At 43.4% G+C, this 13590-nt stretch overlaps 1 protein-coding gene across 1 annotated transcript in view; it reads right to left on the reverse strand.

Moving 5' to 3' along the window:
- Positions 1 to 9881, reverse strand: part of TULP4 (TUB like protein 4) — a 232735-nt gene extending 222854 nt beyond the window's left edge. The window contains exon 1 of the mRNA XM_088023816.1: positions 9831 to 9881. The gene's annotated coding sequence lies outside the window, so the exon portion shown is untranslated. The remainder of the gene's footprint in view (positions 1 to 9830) is intronic.
- Between the last annotated feature and the right edge of the window lie 3709 nt (positions 9882 to 13590).

Consider the following 13590-nt stretch of genomic DNA (forward strand, 5'->3'; position numbering starts at 1 on the left):
AAAACCGTGGATAAGGGAGGACTACTGTACTTCTTTCGAGATGTCCCAACATACATATCATTTATATTAAGTCAGAGTGAGAATATTAAGAATATTAGCCATAATATCATATTAAAAATTAAGTAAGCAGAAAGTTATAAATCTCATGCAACACTGAAGTTCCACATATAAAATACAGAGGCCAAGAAACAAAATATTTTTCACACAGAAAAGTGCGTGACCATGATTAAAAACAGTGAACTAAAAATTCAGTGGTTAAAAGTCTGCATCCCAATTGATTGACTATCTTCACCCAATACCCCCAGGCAGATCTCTAATACCCTACTTGCATGGAGTTTCCCACACTATGAGATAGTTCACTTCTCAAAATCATAGTATGTGGTAACAATACTTAAGACCAGGTAGACACAAAATGAAGAGAAAGGGGTTAAACCAAATCCTAACTTCTGGAAGCTCATTCATGATCTAATTTGTGAATAAATCCAGTCTTCCCAGCATGCCTCCTTCTCCAGACATTTCACCTTGGGTCCACTTTACCACTAATTAGCATCAAAGGAGGTTCAACTCAAACCAATTTTGCTAGTCATTAACAATCCAGTAAAAGGTTTGATAATAACAAAATAAAATTTAAAAGTTGAAGTAACTGGCTTTAAACTGACCTCCACAGATTATGAGCATTTTTCACATGACAGCGCTTACCCTATCTCCCACAAAAAGTTCTGGCTGTCTTATATTCTTAATATTCTCACTCTGACTTCATATAGATGACACATATGTTGGGACATCTCGAAAGAAGTACAGTAGTCCCAGAGAAACAAACTGAGTTCCCCAAATCAAGCACATGCACCTTTCTGTGTCATGTGAAAGGCAACTTCACCATCTGAACATGGGTGAAGGACAGCCAAAGAGATTGCACTGCTATGACCATTAGTCAGCTGAGGAGACCACAGTTACACGCAACACACAGAAAGCTAAGAAAGGGAACTCAGTGTGACATCCCCCGGCTCTCAGAATTAAAAAAGATTTAAAAAAAAAAAGACACCATTTCTGAACCATACGATCAACCTTGAGACTTCTCTATTTATTTGCAGTAGACTTATTAACTCATAGAAAGCCGATTTCAAAGCACCTTCTAACCACTCTTGCTTCTATATATGCCTCTGCACTTTCACCCTAGGGAGGACCTACCATGGTACTTAATGTTTCTCTAGCACATTTCCTGCGGCACATAAATACACATAAGATACAAATACTACTCACTATATTGTGCCACAAAATTTTTCAAAAACATTAATTTTAACTGATGAAAAACTTAAATCTATTTCATAGAGCAGTGAAATTGTGAGGCTTGTTATTGGCAGTGATTAGTTAAAATTAAAGGCTGACATAATTAGAGAAAACTGAATTGTGGTGAGAATTTGCGGACTGCATGCATCAGCACCGTGCTCTCCCCTGATAACACCGTCCTGGCTGCCACAGCCATTACAACGGTGAGGTGGAGGGAGATGCAGAATCAAACGCAAATAGGGTGCCATAAATCCAAAAAGGCTGGGAACTGATGCTCTAGTCAGCTCTACCAGATAGATTCTGGGCAGCACCCCAATCCTATAATATTTAATTTATTCCCAAGTCTCTCAGAATCAGAGCTGGGTAAGGAGACAAAACAATATGCATATGCTACTTGCCTTCTCACCTCTGTCACAGTATTTAAAATTACTACTGATGAATAAGATAAGCAAACTGTGAGGTAGTTTTGCCAAGAATTGTGTTTTTATCCAAGCATTTCAAATTATTACAGAATTTTTTATTCAGATATCAGAAAATTAGTCCAGAAAAGTTAACTTCCTACAGAGGGAACTCAGGACGGGATTTCTCATTTCACAGGAAAAGATGACAAGAAAAATGAAAAAGATTCAAACTATTTGTAAGGGCTGGAAAAATTCAGTGACCGGAGCTCAAACAACATTCATCTACCTGGCTATGCCCATGATTCAACGTCCTTCAACCTATTCCTCTGAATTAAACATAGGTATCATTTTTGAAGGCATTCCTCTCTAATTTGACAAATGTTGTACACAGTTAAATTTTCTGATTATTTAACAATTCACAACAGTAAGTCTGGCTGCCTAAAATGTCAGCTTTGGTTGACCAGGGTTTTCATTCACAGCATAAGCCTAACTTCTTATGATGCATGTTTTGATATTCTAACCGCTGGAGCTGAATCTATCCATCTGGTTTTATGGCTAAGCGGGTTGTCTGAAGCTTAAGAAGCAGATTATGCACAAAGATAATCCTGCATATTCTCAGCATATGGTAACATCACCACTGATCAACTTTTCAGGAATACGAGACCGGTCCCAGGACTAACAGCTCAGCCTGTTGCTCACGGAGGACCTCTGACACTACTATTTAGTCACGATGCTAAGTAACAACGTCATGTGTTTCCCCGGGGAGGTAACATATACTCTTAATAGCCGAGTATGAAGGAAAACAATGTAGGGAACAACAAAGGTGGTACTGAAAGGGTTTTCTACACAGGACTCCTGATTGCGCTGAAAATTATACTCACACAAATCAGGAATAACTGCCTCATAAGTTTAAACTAATCGTCCCTTTGTCATTTGCAAGAAACTGGTAAAGGAGACATTCGGCAGGATGAAAGAGCTCAGTGACATCTGTCTATAACATTTAAGTGGAATTTGAAAACATTGAGGAAAGGTTTTTGAAAGTAGATACAAAAGAGCCTTCAAAACCCAATGTTCCAACCAGTAATTAGCTGGATCAACAGCTGAGACTTAAAAGTAAAGGTGGAGACTTTTGTCATAAAAATTATTCAATAAAAAGGCCAACTTCGGGGCACCTGGTTGGTTCAGTCCGTAGAGCATGGGACTCTTGATCTCGGAGTTGTGAGTTTGAGCCCCACACTGGGTGTAGAGATTACTTAAAATCTTTAAAAAAAAAAAAAAAAGGTTAAAAAGGCCAACTTCTGGGACGCCTGGGTGGCTCAGTTGGTTAAGCAACTGCCTTCCGCTCAGGTCATGATCCCGGAGTCCCAGGATCTAGCCCCATATCGGGCTCCCTACTCAGCGGTGAGTTTGCTTCTCCCTCCTTTTGCCCCTCCCCTTGCTCCTTCTCTCTCTCTCTCTGATAAATAAATAAATAAATAAATAAATAAATAAATAAATAAATAAATAAATAAAGGCCAACTACTTAGCCTTAACTAGACATGAAAAAAACCAAAACAACAAAAACTTTAAACCTGTGGCTCTCACTCTGCCCATTCCAAGCTGGGAAGAGATACCTACGTGTCAAGACTACCAAAAAGAGAGCAGAAATAACTAACAACAGAACACCTTATACTATGCATTTCCAAACCCTTTCACATCCATTAAGGTCTAAATTAAGTCTTTCATTTTTCAAAAGTAAGAAATTAATATCTTAAATTGTAGTGTGTGCTATCTTTCTCAGAGCTCTTTCACGCCCATATTGACTCTAATTGTGCTTTTGATTAAAAATAACTAACAGTGAGGGGTGCCTGGGTGGCTCAGTTAAGCATCTGCCTTCAGCTCAGGTCATTATCCCAGGGTCCTGGGATCGAGCCCCGCATCGGGCTCCCCGCTCCGCGGGAAGCCTGCTTCTCCCTCTCCCACTCCCTCTGCTTGTGTTCCCTCTCTCGCTGTGTCTCTCTCTGTCAAATAAATAAACAAAACCTTTAAAAAAAAAACCAACAGTGAGAAAATTGTTCAAATAAGTCTATATTATCTGCACAGCACCTCTGCACACCTAGAGAATAATTCGATACTCTCTACAACCTACTACACCATTAGTATCGGAGGATGCCCATAAATACTATTTTTCATTTCTATTCTTAAAATTCTCTTTCAAGGTGGGTATCATTGACAGCACACAAGTGCAAGACTTCTATTCCTACTCAATTGACATCAGAGAAATATATTTGGTCCTGAATTAATCAAATTTAAAGGGAAAAACAGCATAACTTTTAAAATCCATAAATAACCCAAAATCTTTATTTCAACCCACTGTTTTCTATGAAAGCAAGAAACCAGATAGAACTGACCCACTGGTATAAGTCCTATCTTGCCAAAATGGGATGGTAAAGGCAAAAGAAAGACCAACCTTATCAGTTTGCAGTAATTTATGGAGATGCGGTAATTACTTCAACATTTTTCAGCAAAGACTGTATTTAATTTTAAATAAATATGTAGTGGCATTTATCTCCTGTCTTCCTAGAATGTCTTCTCCTTTCTTTAGATAAAAGCACCCCAACTCTCCTTGTGACTCCTCCTGCATTCCATAAGGTCTTTGTGAAACAACTGAGAACAATCACACACATACATACACACACATACACACACACAGAGCAAATTACCCAAGCTAGGCCAATTATAGTCCCTTTCTCCAGGAAAACTGAATCTTATTACACAAGAATGAAACCAGTTGGGGCAGCCTCTGAGACATGGCGACCAAAGAGACCATCCGTTAGGTGGTTCCCAAAGCCTAGGTCCTCACAGGTCTGGTTCTTGGCATCCAAAGCCTAGTTGTTCAGCATTTTCTATGCCTATATTTTATGGAAGTGCTACATTTACAGTTCTGTAACCTGCCTTTTTAAATCAATAATATATCGTAGGCATCTTTCCAGACTAGAAATAGTATAGATCCGTATCATTATTTTCAATGGCTTCATGTAACCAAAGTACCATAATCTATTTAATCAATTCCTTACTCAGTTATTTACTATATAATTGCATATATTCAGTAGTTCTTTACTATATATATATATATATCTTTGCATTACATAGTTCTTTAGAATAAATTCCTAAATATGAACTTGCTGGATTAAAAGCTATGCAAGTTTTCCATTTTGATACATAATACCAGCTATTTAGAACGAGTGCATCAATTTACACCTCTGCTAGAACAAAGTGCACATTTCCCTTCAACTTCACCAGCGCTGGAACTTACTATCCGCCTATTCCCCTTCCAAACTGAGAGATGCCCAAATATTAAGACTACCAAGAGAAGTTACAAAAGAATCTTAATAATATAATACTTTACATATATTATGCTTTACCAAATCATATCACACCTAGTAAGGTGTAAGTTGAGTATGAATAATATTGCCACTACAGGGGCACCTGGGTGGTTCAGTTGTTTAAGCATCTGCCTTTGGCTCAGGCCATGATCCCTGGGTCCTGGGATGGAGTCCCTGCTCAGCAGGGGGCCTGCTTCTCCCTCTCCCTCTGCCCTTCCCCCCAACTCATGCTCACACTCTCTCTCTCTCTCTCTCTCTCAAATAAACAAAATTTTTAAAAAATATATTGCTAATATATTAAAAATGGTGTCTTAGTTGGCTCAGGCTGTCATAACAAAATACCATAGACTGGTTGGCTTAAACAACAGAAATTTATTTCACACAGTTCTGAGAGCTGGAAGTCCAAGATTTAAATGCCAGCAAGGTAGGCTTCATTCTTGAGGCCTCTCCTTTGGTTTGGAGGTGGCTGCCATCTCGCCGTGTGCTCACATGACCTCTTCTTTGGACATGACTGGGATGGGGGCACCAAGCTCTCTGGTGTCTCTTCTTACAAGGGCACTAATCCTATCATGAGAGTTCCACCCTTATGACCTCACCTAACCCTAACTACTTCTCAAAGGCAGCATCTCCAAATACCATTACACTGCAGGTTAGGGCTTCAACATATGAATTTGGGGAGGACACATTCTGTTCGTAACAAATGGCAGCTTATCATTGCTTTTAATTTCATTTTTTTAATTACTACTGAAATTGCATATTTTAATATGTTTATTGGTCATTTATTTTTCCTTTTTTTTTTCCTTTGAAAATGGTCTGTTCCGATTTCAAATCTGGAATAGGAAGGGTACAAGATGAGCCTGGAATATCTCATCATAGCAGAAAGCAAAGAAGCTACTATACATTATTGTAGGCATGTCATAAGGATTTGGAGCCAACCTGACTAAGCCTTAGTCACAAAGATAGGGCAATTTGAGCATCAAAAGGAAACTAACTGAAATGGACTGAAATGCATCATAAATGCTATAATAGAGGTGTTCATAAAGATAACTCCAAAAAAAGAGAGAGAGAGAGAGAGAGAAACACTCATCTGTCACCAATGGAGGATGCTAGGGAAATAATACATGATTTTGGAAAGTGGTAAATAAAGGGAAATAGACATTTTCCCCACCCTTCCTATACAATCTATCCCTCAGGGTGAACCCTATATATTCTTCCATACAGCAAAATATACCACCATACCACCATTATAACATTAGCTAGGAAATAAAAACATCATCTGCATCACACGCAAATTTCAAAAAGGTGTACCCTATGTCACAATCCACATGCAAAGGAAATGACAGGACCCAGCAAGGACATAACATACATATTAGCTTTAGTCCCTATGGATCCTGTATTTTTTAAACGTACTATGCACTAAATAACTAATTTTCCTATTTTAACACAGGTATCTACAATCCCCAGTGAGAGTTCCTGATCATCATGAGGTTGCCATGATTATTAACATTCAGTATAAGATTTAAAAGGTTTCTAAACAAAATGTGGTATACACATACGTATGTGGCACATACATATACTAATGGAACATTTATTTATCAGCCTTAAAAGGGATGGAAATTCTGACACACGCTACAACATGGATGAACCCTGAAGACATGCTAAGTGAAGTAAGCCAGTCACAAAGGCCGAACACTGTATGACTGCATTTATGCAAGCGGCCCAAAGTAGTCAAACTCATGGAGAGAGAAAGTGGAAGGCTGATTTGCCAGGGGCCAAGAGAGGAGGGAATGAGAAGTTACTGTTTAATAGGTATACAAGGTTTCAGGAAGATGAAAAGTTCTGGCCGTGGATGGTGGTGATGGCTGCACAGCAATGGGAATGTACCAATGCCACCGAACTGTTAAGATGATAAATTTCTTTTTTTTTAAAGATTTTATTTATTTGTCAGAGAGAGAGAAAACATAAGCAGGGAGAACGAAGGCAGAGGGAGAAGCCCTGCCTTCAGCAGGGAGCCCGATGTGGGGCTCGATCCCAGGACCCTGGGATCATGACCCGAGCCGAAGGCAGACACTTGTTACCGAATGAGCCACCCAGGTGTCCCAAAATGATAAATTTCATATATATATTTTGCCACAGAAAAAATAGTATGTTTGGTATGTTAAAATTTAGTAAATGAACTTACATTATCCCAGCGAAAGTCAAAGATATTTTACATTTAATTACATATTCCCTGGTATCTCAGCAGTCTAAGGGCAAGTGAACAATTTCAGTAAGGTAATACTGAAAACACTTCACAGACCCAAATAGGAGCCAATGCAATAACTAAATCAAAGTATTTCGTAACAAGTTTTACTCAATTTTTAATGAATTTTTATGAATCACATGCATTGCTGGCCCACTCAATCTTAACTTCAGTCATTCTCCACACACAGAAAAGAACAGGAGGGACACTGCAATTGATACTGTAAATGCAGCAGAACAGTTGAAGAATAATGTCCTAGCTTCGCCATGCACATGATAGGCACTCAATAAACATTCCTGATTTCCAGTACTCGGTGAATCCGCAGTAAAACCAAAAAGTACACCTGGGCTTCACGTTCTGTCCGGTACACTAGCTAGTGAGAAGGCGGACATTGCACCAGAAGGAAGGCTGCTGTGTCTTTACCAGTCTTCCATTACTTGGGATCTCCGGCATTAAGGCTGAAACAAGTTTCATGTACCATGGATCTTTTTATAGGTCAAAGAGTTTTGTTTTTTTTTTTCAATTCAGAGTTTTGGTGGAAAAAAAATGTGTTAATAACCAAACTGCCACACTTACAGCTCCATATGAAAACAGAAAGTTCAATAGGATACACACATCCTTTCTAAATGAGGTCAATTTTAAAGCATACAGTAGAAAACCCATTATTATTATTTCTCAGGCACAGGAAGCAATGCTGGCTTTCTACTCTTGTCCCCTGCCTGAAAGCTCCACTGTGTTAAAAATTTTCCCCACATGACTCCCTCTAACTCAGGTCTACATACTTCTAACTCTAGAGGTCAACCACCTCTCCTATCACATGAAGATCCTGCTACTTTCATGGCCCTTACTAAAATAGAGCACTTAAAATTCTTAAAGAAAATTCCCATCTTCAACTCTTTCCTATAAATTAAGTATTATTCTTTAAATTGAGGAACTAAACACTAGATTGGCTTTTCACAATGTAATCGCATACTCATTTCCACAACAGTAAACTATCAAGACACAAGGGGGACGCCTCAGGTGCTCCCAGTCTGAATGTGGCTATGGTTGCACAATGCTGAGATCAGCTTCCAAAATGCCCCACCAGGCAGCCAGGAGGCCGGGCGGCCGCTCTCTGGATTGCAGTGTGGCTATGTGCAAGGTGCCCTGTCACTACACACCCCTCACAACCTCAAACCCCAGCTATCTGATGCTGTCGGGCCTGTGGATGAGCACTCTCCAGGACCACAGCATCGTACCCAGTGGCCTTGAGGGCAAGAACTAAACTCCAGCTAACAAGAAAGGGAAACCCAAGACACAGAGCAGCAGAAAGAAAGGGACGCCCGCAAAGATAAATTTTTACATTCTTCAAAACCTTAGAAATGATTTTTCCCTATGCTTTCTCAAAAATCTGCCTGCTGGGCGTCCTTAAGGCGCAGATGAACTGCAAAATACAAACAGGAGAGCCCCCAAACACAGAAATCCAGGAAACAGCTCCCTGCAAGGGAAGCTGACTGTCCCCAAGAAGAGAAGTGTTAGAAGACTTTCTGATCACCACAGCAATTTAGCAGGTAAGTCACATCCATCCCCGGTAGGACTGTGTCACCCTCATTTCCTTCCACAAAGCTAAATGGCCCTCACCTTTCCAACCTTGAAGCGGTGTGACAGGAAAAAGTAGACACCTCTCCCTGCTAATTGCCCGAGCGGGTCAAACTTCAGAACCGGCATCATGCACTTTGTTTTTAAGCGCAGGGAAGAGAGGGAAGGGTGGGTATTCTGAGCGGAATCTCCGTGATTTGCCGGAGGAAAAAGCACAGACCAGACAGCAGAAGCGCCAGCATTTTCCTGCAGCTGCGACGACAGGTGACCGGGCCGCTTTGCAGACACCCCGCTCGCTCGGGGGTTTCACCGAGGTGGGGCGGGAAGGAAGGGGAAGGAGGGAGGGAGACAGACTGGAGGACGAGAAGGTGGGCAGAGGCAGGGAGGGAAATCCACTCCATCCAGGCGTTGGGGAGGAAGAGGAGGAGCACAGCCCCGTCTCCCTGGGGAAACCGTTTTAAGGGATTTTCTCTCTCCACAATTAAGAAAAAAAAAATGGCTCCAAGCCAAACGCCTCCCGATTTACACACACACACGCACACCAAGCTCTATTTCGCCCCATTTTCTTGTACGCTGAAACAAAAGGCTCAAACAGCAAAACAGCAGCCAGCGCCGCCCGGAGCCCGGTGTCCGCCACCCTCTCCCACCGCGCCCTCGGGAGAGCCCACCCAAGGCGGCCCGCCCGCCGCCCCCCCGCCCGGGGACCGGCCCTCCCGCCGAGCCGGGGCGCTGCTGCCCTCCCGGCCCGGCGCCGCCCGGCGCGCCCCCCTCCCGCGCGTGCACAGGGGCCTGGCCGGAGCCGGCGGCCGGGGGCCGGGCGCCCACCTCGAGGGACGGGCGCCCGGCCGGGCTCGGGAGGGCGCTCCGGGAGGCGCGGGGGCCCGCCGCCTCCCCGCCCGGGAAGGCGGCAGCGCCCGGCCCCGGACGCCCGTGACAGCGGCGCCGCTCCCGCCTCACCTCCTAGCGCCCGTGGCGGCGGCCCCGCGCTCCTCCGCGCCTCTCCGCCTCCGCCTCCAGCAACCCCGCGCCGCCGCCGCCGCCGCCGCCGCCGCCGCCGCCGCCGCCGCCTGCCAACCGCCGCCTGCCAACCGCCCCCCCCCCCCGCCGCGTCTCGGCCGAGTCTCCGCCTCCCTCGGCCGCCGCCGCCGCCGTTGGGCCCGGCTCCGCGCCACGTGACCGCGCCACGTGACCCGGCGCGGCTGGCAGGCGCCTCCCCGGCCGGCCTCGCGCCCTGGCGCGCGGGAGACCCGCGCCCCGGCGGTTGACGCCCGCCCCCGGTCGGGCTGGGCCACCCCGCCTCCCACGCACCGCGCCCCCCTCACCTGGCGCTCTGTCCCCGCCCGAGCCGCCGCCCGGCTGGCCACCTGCTCCCATTCACGAAACCCCGAACTCCACAGACCCGCTGGCCCCTGCACGCTCACTCGAGCACACACTCACGCGTGCACACATGCACACGAGCACACACCGGCTCTCACAAGCGCGCGCACTCACACGGGCACACACCAGCACTCACGCGCGTGCACACGCACATCTCGCAGTCCTCGCCTTGCAGGGCTACTTCACAGCCTCTTAACAACAACGAAAAGGATTAAAGTAGTCCAGTCTGAACCCACCCCAACTTGAGAAATCCTTGCCACCGGGTAATGTAATGATGTGTGCGCTGGCCTAACTTCATTTGAGCCGGAAGTGGACATCACATTTTGTCTTAAGTTGATAAGCCACTTAGAAAGCACAGATTTGCTTGTGCTATGAACCAGTGTAGCTTCCCACGAAGACAGTCATTCAAGTGTCTCTGATGGTGATCTCAGACCTCAGAATCTTTTTCAGTTGGTCTTATAGAGAAAAGACCAGAGAGCGTCGCTTTAACGTCAAAGAAAAAGAATTCACAGTTTTCCTCCTTTATTAAATTGATGTCCTGCTTGGAAGGGAAACTGTGCATCCGTCCTTCATTTTCCGTCATGTACAAAGAAATACCATCGCTGATTGTGTGATTATTCACATATGTGCACTTAAAAAAAAAATAGACAAGATCAGGGGCGCCTGGGTGGCTCAGTCGGTTAAACCTGCCACACTTGATCTCAGCTCAGGTCTTGATCTCAGCGTCCATAGTCCAAGCCCCCTGTTGGGCTCCAGGCTGGGTTGGGTTTGGAGCCTACTTAAAAAAATTAATTAAAAAAAAGATCATCCTTTCTTGCTGAAAGCATAAATGCCCTATGTAGTTAAGTATAGCAGCCACTCTTTGCATGGGTTCTGCACTTTTTTCTATTTTGCCTATTTGCCAAGTTTTTAAATCAGCTTCAGATTTAAGAATTCCCATTTCTGTGAATTTCTGATTGTCAGGAAAAAAGGGGGGGCGGGGTTGGACAAGGCGTCCTTAAATCCTGAAATTCCATGCCTATGATTTCGCAAATGTTGGAAAGTGCTACTTAGACTTCTTTTAATTTTATAAAAGGTAACTTTTTAAATGACAATATTTGCCTCCTGCATGTATGCACATAATATAAAACACTTAATAGAAGTATTTATATCAGCATTATTTGATAATATTTTATAAGCATCCCTAAAATTAATTTTGAAAGCTTTAAGAAATAAAGTTGTAGGGACGCCTGGCTGGCTCAGTCGTTAAGTATCTGCTTTGGCTCAGCTCATGATCTCAGGGTCCTGGGATCAAGCCCAGCATCTGGCTCCCTGCTCAGTGGGGAGCCTGCTGCTCCCCCTGCTTGTGCTCTGTCTCTCTGTAAAATAAATAAATAAAATCTTTAAAAAAAAAAAGAAAGAAAGAAAGAAAGCTACATTTAGGTCTTAGAGTACCTTAAACATAAAATATAGCCTTCACTCAATTCAAGGTAATGACTATTATGCTTCAACTGATGACTCAATATTACACCTAACGTTGTGGGGAAACTAAAGGAATTATCCAGCAGTCCTTCCCACAAAATATACAACCTCTAAATAGAAGTACTTTAAAATATATACATAAGGTATTTTTTAAAGTCTCTCTTTTTCACACACACACACACACACACACACACAAATTGGGATCAGCAAGCAGAGCTTGGCACAAATCATGAAAAATCTGATCTTTACCATTAGATGTGTAAAAGTTAGCAGCAGAAGGGATTAAAGATGAAAATATGCAGTTGAAGAACTTCCTTGACCTAACAAACTCCATCTATAAAACAGTATAAAAATGATATAACAAATAGCGTCCGGATGCAACAATACTTTCTTCTGCAAGATGAAAAAGCATTAACCTTGAAACCACTCTCCCAATACCATAGTTTTCCCTAGGGCCCACGCATATAAGCTCTTTTATCCAAGCACTGTTGGGCGCGCATACAGCCAACTCTGCAAAACTGTGAAGGCCCTCAAGTTTATTTTCTGCCTCTGTGGCTTCCCACAGTGCCCGTGGCTACATGAATGGTCTTGGGAGCAAGCGTCTTCATTGAAGTCTTGCTTCTACCTCCTATGAACAAGTGACAACAAGAACAACATGCCTGACGCTGTTTTCTTTTTTTTTTTTAAGATTTTATTTATTTATTTGACAGAGAGAGACACAGCGAGAGAGGGAACACAAGCAGGGGGAGTGGGAGAGGCAGAAGCAGGCTTCCCGCAGAGCAGGGACCCCGATGCGGGCCTCGATCCCAGGACCCTGGGATCATGACCTGAGCCGAAGGCAGATGCTTAACCGACTGAGCCACCCAGGCGCCCCTGACGCTGTTTCCTTAACCATACCTTCAAACAACAATATCTACCTCACCGGGCTGTTGAAGGAATTAAATGAAATAATTTATGTAAAGTACTTAGCATAGTGCTTGCTACGTAATAGGTACCCAATCAAAAATAGCTCAGGTTTATTAAATGCTTACCACAGGACAAACACTGTACCTTGTTGACCTTATTTTTACTATTGTCTTTGTTCCCTGTTACTCTTCATGGGAACCCTCCATCCCCCACCTTACCCGCCCCCACACTATGCGATTAGGGGTCTATTCTCTCTCTCTGCCCTGTCAGGATGAAAATGGTTTCCTTACAACATTTTAAATTTGAAGGTGCATTTACAGCAATCTATTTAATCTGTTGTGAATCTGCATTTTCAGCTTTTTTTAAAAGATTTTATTTATTTGAGAAAGAGAGAGAGAGCACACGCACCCATGCAAGCAGGGGGAGTGGCAGAGGGAGAGGGAGAAGCAGGCTCCCCACTGAGCAGGGAGCCCGATGCAGAGACTCCATGCGGGGCTCAATCCCAGGACCCTGGGATCATGACCTGAGTTGAAGGCAGACACTTAACCGACTGAGCCACCCAGGCGCCCCTGCATTTTGAACTTATTAAAAAAAAGGTTTTAAATTATGAAATGAAAATGATTCCTTCCTGTTTAGAAATCTGAGGCAACTGGGAGTCATTTGGAAGGAGATTGGTGATAAGAAGCCTTCCACTGGCCTTTGAGATCCTGCTGGGTCAATAATTCCCATTTTGTTGTGTTTCTTGGCTCATTTTGTGTGTTTTCTTGTGTTTGTATTTGTTATGTTTAAATATTAGAAGATTTGGCAACACATTTGAAGAAATAAACCAATCCGCAATAATTGTTAAATGACAATTATTAAAAGAAAGTGTCTCATATGACATTCATGATTTGACTCTATTAACTGGCTGTCCTTTACCTCTAGGTTCAAGTTTGAGAAAAACTTCTTACTACTCTGCTCAAGCTCCCAAAAG

Source organism: Eumetopias jubatus, unplaced genomic scaffold (genome assembly GCF_037043125.1).
Source record: "Eumetopias jubatus isolate StellerSeaLion01/CBP00866 unplaced genomic scaffold, mEumJub1_p1.0 scaffold_6, whole genome shotgun sequence".
Taxonomy (NCBI): domain Eukaryota; kingdom Metazoa; phylum Chordata; class Mammalia; order Carnivora; family Otariidae; genus Eumetopias; species Eumetopias jubatus.